Genomic DNA, 11,899 nt, shown 5'->3' with positions numbered 1-11,899 from the left:
GTCTACCCCAAGAGACTCAATTTCAACTTGTTTGGTAGGTAGAAATGGAAAAACCTTAGATACTTTAGGGACCATCTCCATGAGGGAGTTCTCACTGAGAGAGCACATTTCTTTTTGGAAAGCTTTGATAGCATCCAAGGCCAAGGGGTCCCTTCAAAAAAGACTGTTGGAGACTGTTTGAACCGGAACAGAAGGAGCAGAGACAAACCCAGGTGATAAACCACACAGCTTGCATAGGTAGTTGACTAGCTCCGCACCCTCAGAGGTGAATTTGGCTAACTCTGCTTTATGTGCAAGAGTAAGAGCGGGGATGTGTTCAATGAATTCTGCAATTCCAACTACTCCATCTTTAGAGTTATTCACAAGTTGTGCAAAGTGTGGAGACACTTGTCAAAAGACATAGTTTGGACCAAGGAATTGGCAAGATCTGCCGAGGCACCTGCAATTAGTTCAGAGACAACCGGATCATGAATACACCTGAGGACCTGCAAGGAGGCTTTAGAAAGAGGCTCTGAAGGCAACTCTAGTCCTTGAAAAAGAGCTAAGCTCTGCAAGTGAAAAATATGACAGTTAGACATAAGGTCATTAAGGGAAAGAAATTGGTAGCCCCTTCATCCTTCAACCGACCAAGTAGACCACAGACGTCGTGTGAAGGAAGCTCCATCCTAAAGAAACTTTCCTAGGCCAAAAAGGTACTAGAAACGAGACAATATGACAAAGTATAGTAACTAGGTCTCTGAATGGTCAAGAAACCACTCTTGGTGTTAGGTGTATGTGTGTTTCAATAACATAATAACATATACACCAACAATCTTTGACAAGATACAAAAGACACTTAGCTACTATGTCACTGAACAAGGTGTATAAATCCAATTCATAAAACAGAAAAGGTCTTATACAAAGTAGAAGAGAGAACTAAGAGCCTCTCAGTAGGGTGAAGAAACACAAGTTCGTCTTCTTCATCCAAAAAGCAAACTTTGACAACCAGAGTTGAGAAGGTAACCCTCACCTGCATCCATAGAAACAATACAACACGTAGTTAGCATGGGACCGTATGCACGTGATGTGTGGGTATCCCACATGTTTGAAGGAGTACGAGCGGAAGTGCGACGCGAGAGAGAGTGCAAGAAGAAGAGCACGACGATATGGTGAACTCGCTCTACTGTAATGTGTAGAGCATAGTGAGTTCTTATTAGGTTTTTACGAAAGAATATGTGTACATACCTGGCGGCCCGCCCACTTACCTGGGCGACCACATTGGGCTTTATACCCCAACAACCTCCCACTTAAAGTCCAATGTGGTACTTTAAGTGTGAGAGAAGCTACTATACAAGCTAATATACAAGAGATGTAGAGAAGTGATGTACTACCCTACACCTAACTGCTTGCGAAAATGCACAAAGCTCTCTGAGGGAAGTCCTTTTGTAAGTGGATCAGTAACATTTTTTGTGGTGTGAACTTTAATAAGCTGAAGTTGCTTATCCTCGAGAATTTCCCTGATGAAATGATACTTCACATCCACATGCTTTGTCTTTGAGTGATAAACTGGATTACGAGCCAATTGTATAGCACTTTGACTATCACAATATAACACAGGCATCTCTTCTTTGATTCCCAAATCTGTTACTAGTCGATTAAGCCAAATTTATTCTTTGCATGCCTCTGATGCTGCAACATATTCAGCCTCTGTAGTAGACTGAGTAACACAATCTTGTAATCTAGAACGCCATGATACTGCTCCACCAGCCAATGTAAAGACATACCCTGACGTAGACCTTCGGTTGTCTAAGTCACCTGCATAATCTGAGTCTGTAAAACCCTTTACACTTAGCTCCTGACTCCCATAGCATATACGCATACTCTTTGTAGCTTTCAGGTATCTCAATATTCCTTTCACTGCCTCCCAATGTTTCTTGCCTGGGTTTGACATGTATCGACTTACTACTCCCACTGCAAATGCAATGTCTGGGCGAGTAGCAATCATTGCATACATTAAACTACCCACTGCAGACGCATATGGAATCTTATCCATTTCAGCCTGTTCTTCCTCAGACACAGGACAATCTTGTTTGCTAAGTTTCACATATGGTGGCAATGGAACACTCACTGCCTTTCCCTTCTCCATATTGAAACGTTGCAAAACCTTCTCAATATGATCTGTTTGAGATAACCAAATCAACTTCTTTGATCTGTCTCTCTCAATGCGCATACCAAGTATATGACTTGCCTCACCCATGTCTTTCATGTCAAACGATTTTGCCATCTTTGACTTCAAAGCTGAAATTTCTTCCAAGTGCTTGCCAGCAATCAACATGTCATCCACATACAAAATAAGGATCAGCCAACTACCATCCTTAGCCTTCTTTGTATATAGACAGTGATCGAACTCACTACGTTTGTAGCCTTGAGAAAGCATAAACTTGTGGAATTTATGGTACCATGCCCTCGGTGATTGTTTTAAGCCATAAAGACTCTTTAACAACTGGCATACCCAATCTTCCTTGCCTTTCTCAACAAACCCTTCTGGCTGCTGCATGTAAATTTCCACATCTAAATCACCATGCAAGAACGTTGTCTTGACATCCATTTGGTGCAACACCAAATCTAATATGGCAACCAATGCAAGAAAGCATCTCAATGTAGTCATCTTGACCACTGGAGAGAAGACTTCAACAAAGTCAATGCCTTGTTCTTGCTTAAATCCCTTGGCAACAAGCCTTGCTTTGTACTTTGGCTGACTATCATGAGCGGTGATCTTATGCCTGTAAACCCATTTACAAGGTAGAGCCTTTTTGCCCCGTGGTAATTTAACTAGCTTCCATGTCTGGTTTTTATGCAGAGCTGTCATCTCTGACTGCATGGCCAACTTCCAATTCCCGGAGTCCTTCATTTGCACTGCTTCCTTGTAACATGAAGGCTCATTGCAATCAGTCAACATGACATAGTTCATCGATGGAACAAACCTATCAGGAGGTCGCGTGACACGTCCAGATCTACGCACAATAGGTGGCTCAGGCTCAGCCACAACCTGTGGTTCCAATCTATCCTGTCCTTGCTCCTCTTGAGCCCTGAAATTTTGTCTTGCACGTGTTGGTCCATCTTCTTGGAAGACAACTCTTCTAATCTCCTCAACCCTCTCTGGTTTAGAATGATATTTGGATTCATTAAAGTGAACATCATTGCTGTGGACAACCTTTCTGGATTCGGGATCCCAAAGTCTGTACCCCATCTCACCAGAATTACCATAGCCTAGAAAGATGCACTTTCTACTCTTTGGCTCAAGTTTGTTCCTAAATTCCTTTGGAACGTGAGTATATGCCTCACAGCCAAAGACTCTGAGATGCTTGTATGAGGGCATTTTGCCTGACCATACCATCTCTGGCATTGAATCCTTCTGCAAAACCTTGCTAGGAGATCTATTAAGAAGATGAACAGCTGTTGATACAGCTTCAGCCCAAAACCCATTTGGCAGTTATGCATTAGACAACATACTTCTGAACTTCTCTTGTATGGTCTTATTCATCCTCTCAGCAACACCATTTTGAGGAGGATTGTAAGCAGCAGTAAGTTCAAGTTTTATACCTTTTGACTCACAAAAGTCCTGAAAGGCCTTTGAAACATACTCTCCACCATTGTCAGTGCGTAAACATTTAAGCTTCTTGCCACTCTGATTCTCCACAAGTGTCACAAACGTTTTGAAAACACTAAACGCTTCATCCTTGTGCTTGAGAAAGTAAACCCATACTTTCCTCGAGTAATCATCTATAAATGTCATAAAGTAAGAAGCTCCCCCTAGAGATAGGTTAGGCATAGGTCCACACAAATCACTATGAACAAGTGCCAACTGTGTATCTCTTCTACTGCTTCTATGCTTATGTGGCTGCTGTGTTTGCTTACCATACAGACAATGTTCACAGAATTCAAAATCATTAAATGAAAATCCAGGCAAATAACCAGAACGAGACAAGATTTCCATTCCCTTCTTGGACATATTTCCTAACCGGCTATGCCACAAAGAAACGTTCGGCTGCTCGGTTACATTGATTACATTTTTAGAGACATTTGATACATAAATCATGTAAAGTCCTCCAGACTTTACTCCATGTGCTACTGTCATAGAACCCTTGGATATCTTCCACATGTTCTGTCCAAAAGTGGTGACGTAGCCAGCATCATCAAGTAAACCTGTGCTGATCAAGCTCTTTGTAATTGCGAGAACATGTCTCACATTCTTCAGCGTGAAAGAAGAGCCATTCTGAAACTTCAATTGAACATCTCCAACACCTAAGATCTCACATGTCTGCCCATTTCCTAGCCGAACATGATCTTTAGTGGTCACATCAGAGGTAAACCACTCCTTGTTTGGAGACACATGAAGTGATGCCCCTGAGTCTATAATCCAGTCACTCAGTGCATTTCCATCAGATGCTGTAAGAAGAGCTGAGTCCATTGTATTCTTCAAGAAGTAGATGTCTCCTGACACTAGACTGTCATCCTCTGCAACAGTGTTTGTCACATTTATTTCTTGAATCTTTACTGAGGACTTGTTCTTCTCACCATGGTCTTCAGCTTTCTCTTTGCCTTTTTCTGCTTTCCATTCTCTGCAGTCTCTTTTCATGTGACCCTTCTTGCCACAATGGTAGCATTCTATGTCACTCTTGCCTTTAGCACTGCGGGACTTGCTACGAGATTGATTCCTCTTTCCACCTTTGTACTTTTCTTTGGTCCTTCCCCTGACAACTAAGGTTGTTCCTTTGCCTTTGTCCATTGTCTTTCTATTGGTTTCTTCAGTAAGCAGACTTCCTTCTACACCTACTATGTTCAAACCATCTGGAGGTGCAGAATTACTCAAAGTTGTGCGAAAAGTGTCCCAACTTTCCGGCAATGTGATCAACAGGAACATAGCTCTAACAGGTTCATCAAACTTGACACCTTGAGCTGACAACTGACTATAGATTGTGTTGAATTCATTCATATGATTGGACATAGGTGTCCCATCTTTCATCTTCAAGTCAAAAAGCTTCTTAAGCCAGTATACCTGTGAAGCTGCACTTTGCTTCTCATAAAGATCACTCAGCTTTAACCATGCTTGATAAGCCGACATCTCGTTTGCTACATTGAAGTAAACGCTTTTTGCCAAAGTCAGCATAATGGTAGAAAGTGCCAATTCATCCATTTCGCTCCATTCATCTTCGTCCATATCTTCTGGTTTTATCCCCTTGAGCTTTATAGGTTTTATCTGCTTCTTTTGTACCAACACGTGCCAAATCTGCTTCTTCCACAATGGGAAATTGGTTCCATCCAGCTTCTTGATATTGTAAAGAGCAGTGTCCTATGATCCAGCCATAGCTATGCTTCACAGTAGTTTACTTTCCTGGGAAAAATTCGGCAGAGTTTCCCCTATAAACTGACCTCTGAACCAATATCAACCTGTCAAATGAACCAAGAAAGCTTCAGATTCTGCAAAAATTTGGGTAGATTCTCCTTTGTAAAATGGCTCTGGTGTACTAAAAACAGACCAAAAAACAGCTCAAAAAACCACTATCTCTCTAACACTGTAAGCTGTGGGTAAACCTGTCCTGCACCTGTACTGTCTCTGACTGTTCTGTCACTGTCGTGTAAGCATAGACTGCGACAACGCCTCAACGGCAGTAAAGTAAAGATGCAATCCCAACTGTCTAACTCACAGTCAATACATCCTAGCTGCCTATCTAAGGGTGCTCGAGGGATCGCTCCAAGACCTGTATCACCGAAAGGATCTCAACATTTGAGAATCCCCCAGCTCAATAAAACCTCACTCGACCCTCAACAAAGGCTGCAGTAAATCTGACAGTACATAGACTTTCCACAAAGTCATACATCCACAAATTTCCCACTGTATGCTGTAACCGCTGCGGCGGTTGTTTGCTGCGTGACTCACAGTCAGCAAACCCTCAATAGACATACATCATCTCTGACAATACATCCCATGTGGAAGTACCTGCAATGTCAGGATGAAATCTGGAATATCAAGCAGCAAACACAAGCTACCTGATGAACTAGTGGATGTCGCCTACAGTCTGTGTGTAGATGCGCCCGTGTCGTATGTGACACGCCTCCAAGAACTGTGAGCCATCCTTCGATGTGTAGATAACCACAAATCAACACTCTGGGAGTGTCGATATCCTCGGCACCTGGAGTCGTAGGCCGAAAACCCCAAATTTGCAGAGTCGAATCTGCACCCGCGAATCTGCACCCGTCGAGACCACGTAGTCGAAAATGGCTTGCGTAGACCTTTGTCGAAGCCGAACGGTGGCCGAGATGACCTCAGAATGAAATTTTGAGAACACCAAGCCCTTCGGGTTCTCCCACAGAATTTGGGGCCGTGTCTTTGCCTGTCGAATTTCACTCCAATCTGAGCTGGTGACTCTAGCCTCCTGCAGTGCTGCCCCGAGCCTCGATCTGAGCTCTGATACTTGTTGAAGGAGTACGAGCGGAAGTGCGACGCGAGAGAGAGTGTGAGAAGAAGAGCACGACGATATGGTGAACTCGCTCTACTGTAATGTGTAGAGCATAGTGAGTTCTTATTAGGTTTTTACAAAAGAATATGTGTACATACCTGGCGGCCCGCCCACTTACCTGGGCGACCACATTGGGCTTTATACCCCAACAATGTTATAGATGTCACCCAACTAGATAGTAGTCAAAGTTTTTATTAAAAAATCATCATATGTACCAAAGTTTCAAATGCACAAGTGACAAGAAATAAACAAAGTTTAACTGTTCATTTCATGGAAATTTGGTGGAATATTCTTAGCTTTACAGGCCCTAAAGAGAAAGGGTCGGAGCCGAGTTTTAGGGACCATCTTTGCCCGAAAGTGGGCAACATATTCCTCTTTCTTAATCTTGCAAAGTTTGGCATTAATGGTGGCAGCTACTTTTACCTGATCAGTGATGGTACTCATACGTGCCGTCAATCTAAACCTTGGTGTCTCCTGAAGCACGCAGATAATTAAGTCAAATAAGTATACTATTATTAGAGAACAAAGGGAACACCAGCAGTATAAGCACCCTTATAAGCATTTGTGAGACTCCCAGGAGAGTTTTATTGAAAAATAAGTCTACTAGTTGAAACCATATTCAGCATATATAGAGATCACCACACCTTGTAGCAAGTTAAGTGTCTCTAAACCACTATTATATCTTAGTATGATCACAATGAGACCTACGTATGCATCAGTATCAAAAACTGGCAGCAATAAGCCTAAAATGAATATGAAATTATCATTCCAATTACCCAGCAAGCTATCAAAGGTTTCAAGAGTTTACCAACCAATCTTAGCACCAAACCATAAGGTAAACACAATTTTAGCAGCCTAGTTCTCGGCCAAAAATACAAGGAAATAAGCCTAGCATATCAGTACCATAAGCTCAGCACCAATATGTATATCTTATGATGCAAATATAACATAACAAATGTAAAATAAATTGATGTATAAAGTATTGCTACAACATCAAAGGAGGCCAACAAACCAGCCAGTGGAATTGAAAAACACTAGTAAAGAGCTCCTTTTAGTGTTTAAATCATAACAAAGGCATCAGTCACAAGGCTAATGTCAGGAGAACAGCCAATCATTGGTTAGCCATAGAGAACATAACACTAAGCAACAGCAATTGCAAGAATTATAACCTATCCAGGGACAGCAAAGTATACCAACCACTATCCAGTATGTCTCAATGTATCCACAATAAACCAGGTAGCAGCCAAAAAATCCAATATGATGTGTTACCATAGAACGTCCACTTGCATAAAAAAGATTGCTGCTATTACAGTATCTACAGGGCTATAACCAAACCCTTCACCATCAAACTAAGCACCACACATCAGAGAATAGGATCATGCAACCATCCAATAGCCACCAAAGGCTAGATGGCAGTGAGAGATTTTGGCAGCAGAACAATATGATATACTCATCCATACATCAATTAGACAGCTAGAGTTTATGAGAGAAATTCACGGCCATACAATGCAGGTTATTTCCAAGCTAAAGTCCCATACAATATCAGAACAGTATGAGCAACCAAGAACCATGGCTTCATAATGTGACAGAACCAATTAGCATAGTCCTTTTAAGCCATAAAAGTAAAAAAGGTATATCTTCCATAAAATTCAGAACTTCAGCTACCTGAGATTGAGTTGGAGCTGATAACTCTACAATGGCCTGCTTGTCCTTTCCTTTAGCCTTTTTCTTATAACACAGTGAACCTTCTCTCTATACCACAAGATACACACACAAGCAGATGCAAAGGTAGCAACGCTAAGTGAGTCTAAAGACTCACCAGTTATATAGAGGAAGACCATTCACTAGAGAGCATCCCTTTCTGCTCCACGGGTCCACAGTCGTGAATGGCTCGCCGTCTAAGAGCCACATCCCCATCAGTATTGTCGGCTGGAGCCCAAACAAGCAAATGTGTAATGTGCACAGACAAACACGCCAAGAGAGCCCGGCATGGCAGAGAGTCTACACCCAAATGCAAGTGGCCACCAACCCTTCAGTGGCTAATAAAAACTTACAAAGACCCCACCAAACCCAATAGGAGAAAGTATCTAATTTTAAAGGTTGTGGCTGAGGGCACCCCAAATGGGCTGAGTACAGGGCTGAGTACAAAGGATCAAGTAAGTAGGTTCACTATCAGAGTAGCTGAAATGACAAAAGGGAGTCAAATTGACTCATACATCTTCCACATGGAATTCACCAAGACTATTCCAACAAAGGGTAGTTTTAACCCTACTTAGATAAAGTGAACCTTTAGGTTGGAACTAGGGGTTTAGTAGCATTCAATGTTTCAAAAAGACCTTATTACAAATCAAATCAATCTTACCTCATTCACAGGGGAAAGAAGTAAAACCAAAAGACTTAGATAGAACTAGAGGATGGTTTTTCCAAGGGAGGCTCTTTTAGGGGTCTAACTAGAGCATCAGAACCAATTGTAAGGAGACCAAGCATAGGTAAAACAGTTGAATTAGAGTAGAAGTGCCTCAGTGGAAGTAAGTGTGGGATTTCATTAGCCAAACCCACCAAATAAGCAACCAAGTGTGTGTGTGTGTGTGTGTGTGCGTGCGTGTTTGAATTCAAAATCCCATCATTCAGAACCATATACTTATAAACTTAAATACTATTTGCAAAAGCACCGATTGTGTATAGAACAACATATAGAAGAATTTCTTGATGTAAATTACATTACAAGATACTTTGATACATGACAAAGTAGGAGTTAAAGCCGGAACTCCTACTAGATGAGAGTAGGGATCTTTATCTGCCAACCAACCACCAGTACAATTAATTAGAGCTAAGTTGTAGTAAATGGGTGACACGTATATCAAGCAATCCCCACTACTTATTATTGTTGTCACATCCCAGACCCCAACCATACTCCTAAACATATATTATGTTTTCTTTAGCTTGCCTATGTAAGTATGGTCTATTTCGGTCTTTGAAAGATTTTATGGGTTTACATCATTTGGGGATAGGGTCCCTAACTGCTAATGGCTTTTTTCTATTATGTGCAGCCATAAACTTGTCCCGAATCCGTTGGAGTTTAAGTATGTCCCGAGTGATGATCATCCTAGCTGTCAGCCTGTATCCCTGAGCTGAACTCGGCCATTCTCTCTCTCTCTCTCTCTCTCTCTCTCTCTCTCTCTCTCTCTCTCTCTCTCTCTCTCTCTCTCTCTCTCTCTCTCTCTCTCTCTCTCTCTCCCCAAACACACACACAAAACCCCAATGCACCCAAGTGCTTGCTATTATATGAGAAATAACACCATCCTCCTTTTTTTTGGCATACTCACAATTGTGAGTTAAGATAATTTATATTAACCTGAAAAAAATACAACAACCTCAAGCACAACATGTGCCTTGAGGGGACTAGGGTTCCATCAGAGACTTGAACACAGAAGGCCTTCCAAAATAACACCATACTCTTATTCCCTTCAATGCAAAGAGTGGATCATTGGCATATCTGATGGAAACATTAGACCACACGTAGGAATTCTTTTAAGGGATATCCCATCCTCAACAACACTCCCCTTGGATTTTGACTATGACAATGAAACAAACACCTCCCCTATGTTTGACCAATCAAGAAACAATGTCTATCCCAATAAAGGGTTTATTTTCCTCCTAGTATTTGAGTTTTAGGAGCCATCATACCTTATCGTTATTTGTATAGGACCAATCTTGGCGAGATCTCCTCTAAAAATGCAAGTATACTGTGGTGTGTGGCCGGATGGCTTGAGTGTGAACCCACTTGTAACTACCTCTCATGCATAGTATAAAGAGCTGCTAACGTGAAAGCTAGGGAGACTCATCTTGGCCTATTCCAGTGCACACTACATTGGTGGAGGAGACGGGCAGTTTCTTGATTGGGTGGGTTAGTTTTTCTAAGGTTCTTGGGTTTGCTTCTACGGGCATGGCGACCTTCCTCCTTGACACAGGCTAGCTGCCACCTGATTGCAGCGCCCCATGGAACTCGCCAACCCCATAGCTGCCCCCTTTCTAATTTCTCACTGGCCTTGGCATGCGCTTTCTATTTGTTTCTCGTTGGCGCCGTCTACACACAAGTGACACTGCTCCATTTTACGACTTGCTCCAGGGAGCTCCCTCTGCATCCCTTTGCGAGAGTGAAGATGGCTCCCACAGGCAAGACAGCCTCAGGGGTGGCGATGAAGCGGTCGGGGAAGGAGGCCAAAGCGGGGGCATCCAAGAAAGCCAAGCTCGTAGAGGCAACTGAGGAAGCTCCTGAGGAGGTATGCGCAGATGGCGAGGTGAATGTCAACACAGAGGTTAATGTAGAAAGGGTCCGCCTTCTCAAGCAGGCCACCCAACAAGCAACACAAGGTGCCCCTGTTGCCTACTGGATGTCTCGTGATCAACGCTCTCGCGCTAACTGGGCACTCCTATATGCTGCCCAACAGGCCCGCCAACAACTCTCTCCCCAATGTGTTTCCTTTAACCTCGTCGAGTCCTTTCTTCATGCACAGGCTCGCCATTTTGGCTTTATGCTACGTGGCCTCCGCGTTTTCCAACAGAATCTCTCCTCCATCAGCATCCCTTTCTTTCTTCTCCGGGGAAAAGCAGAGGAAAATATTCCTGCCTTTGTTGAAAGATGTGGTGCATCGATTCTTGTCATGGATTTTTCTCCCTTGCAAATTGGAAAAGCATGGACAGAAGCTGTTTGTAGAGGAGCCCCATCTTCTGTTTCTGTCTTTGAGGTAGATGCCCATAATGTAGTCCCATTTTGGGTTGCTTCTAAGAAGCATGAGTATGGTGCTCAAATAATTCACAGTAAAATTCAGAGGCATCTGCCAGAGTATTCGTTTGAGTATCCACCACTCACAGCTCCTAGCCACAAATGGACACTGGATAAACCTGGCATTATTGATTGGGACTCCCTTATTGATGAAGTCATTAAGAAAGGTGCAGAGGTGCCTGGTCTTTATGCTTTCATAATTGTGATCCAAAGTCGCAATCGCACAGTTTATCCTTTTCTTTTTAGGTATTTAGTGATTTCGCAAGCTAGTTTTTGTTGAATAATCGTTATCCTCACACCAAGCCCCTTATGCGAGGGATGTATGTCACCAAAAACATCATGTTCATGCTGTTATGCCATAGTCCTCATTTTGTAGTTCCTCGTCTTGTCCATTACATTGGGATAGTGACCTAATGTTTGCATAAGCGAGAAGTATGAGTTCCGTGCCTTGACGATGATCGGCATGATGACGAGTCTAACCCCCGAGTTGAGTCCCCTAGTCCCTAAGCTCTTGTAAGATCACTCCCCCCACATGAGGCGTTGGATTTGATACAGTCCCTTCAGTCATGTCAAGTCCCTTCTCAGTCCAATCTTATAAAAAGATGTCCATCTT

At 42.6% G+C, this 11,899-nt stretch overlaps 1 pseudogene; it reads left to right on the top strand.

Moving 5' to 3' along the window:
• Positions 1-10,663: 10,663 nt before the first annotated feature.
• On the top strand, positions 10,664-11,566 carry LOC147437728 (deoxyribodipyrimidine photo-lyase pseudogene; annotated as a pseudogene).
• The last annotated feature ends 333 nt before the right edge of the window (positions 11,567-11,899 follow it).

This window comes from Adiantum capillus-veneris, chromosome 17, assembly GCF_014529385.1.
Source record: "Adiantum capillus-veneris isolate H3 chromosome 17, ASM1452938v2, whole genome shotgun sequence".
NCBI classification, from domain to species: domain Eukaryota; kingdom Viridiplantae; phylum Streptophyta; class Polypodiopsida; order Polypodiales; family Pteridaceae; genus Adiantum; species Adiantum capillus-veneris.
The sequence above is the reverse complement of the archived record's forward strand: the minus strand, read 5'-3'. Positions and strand labels throughout refer to the sequence as shown.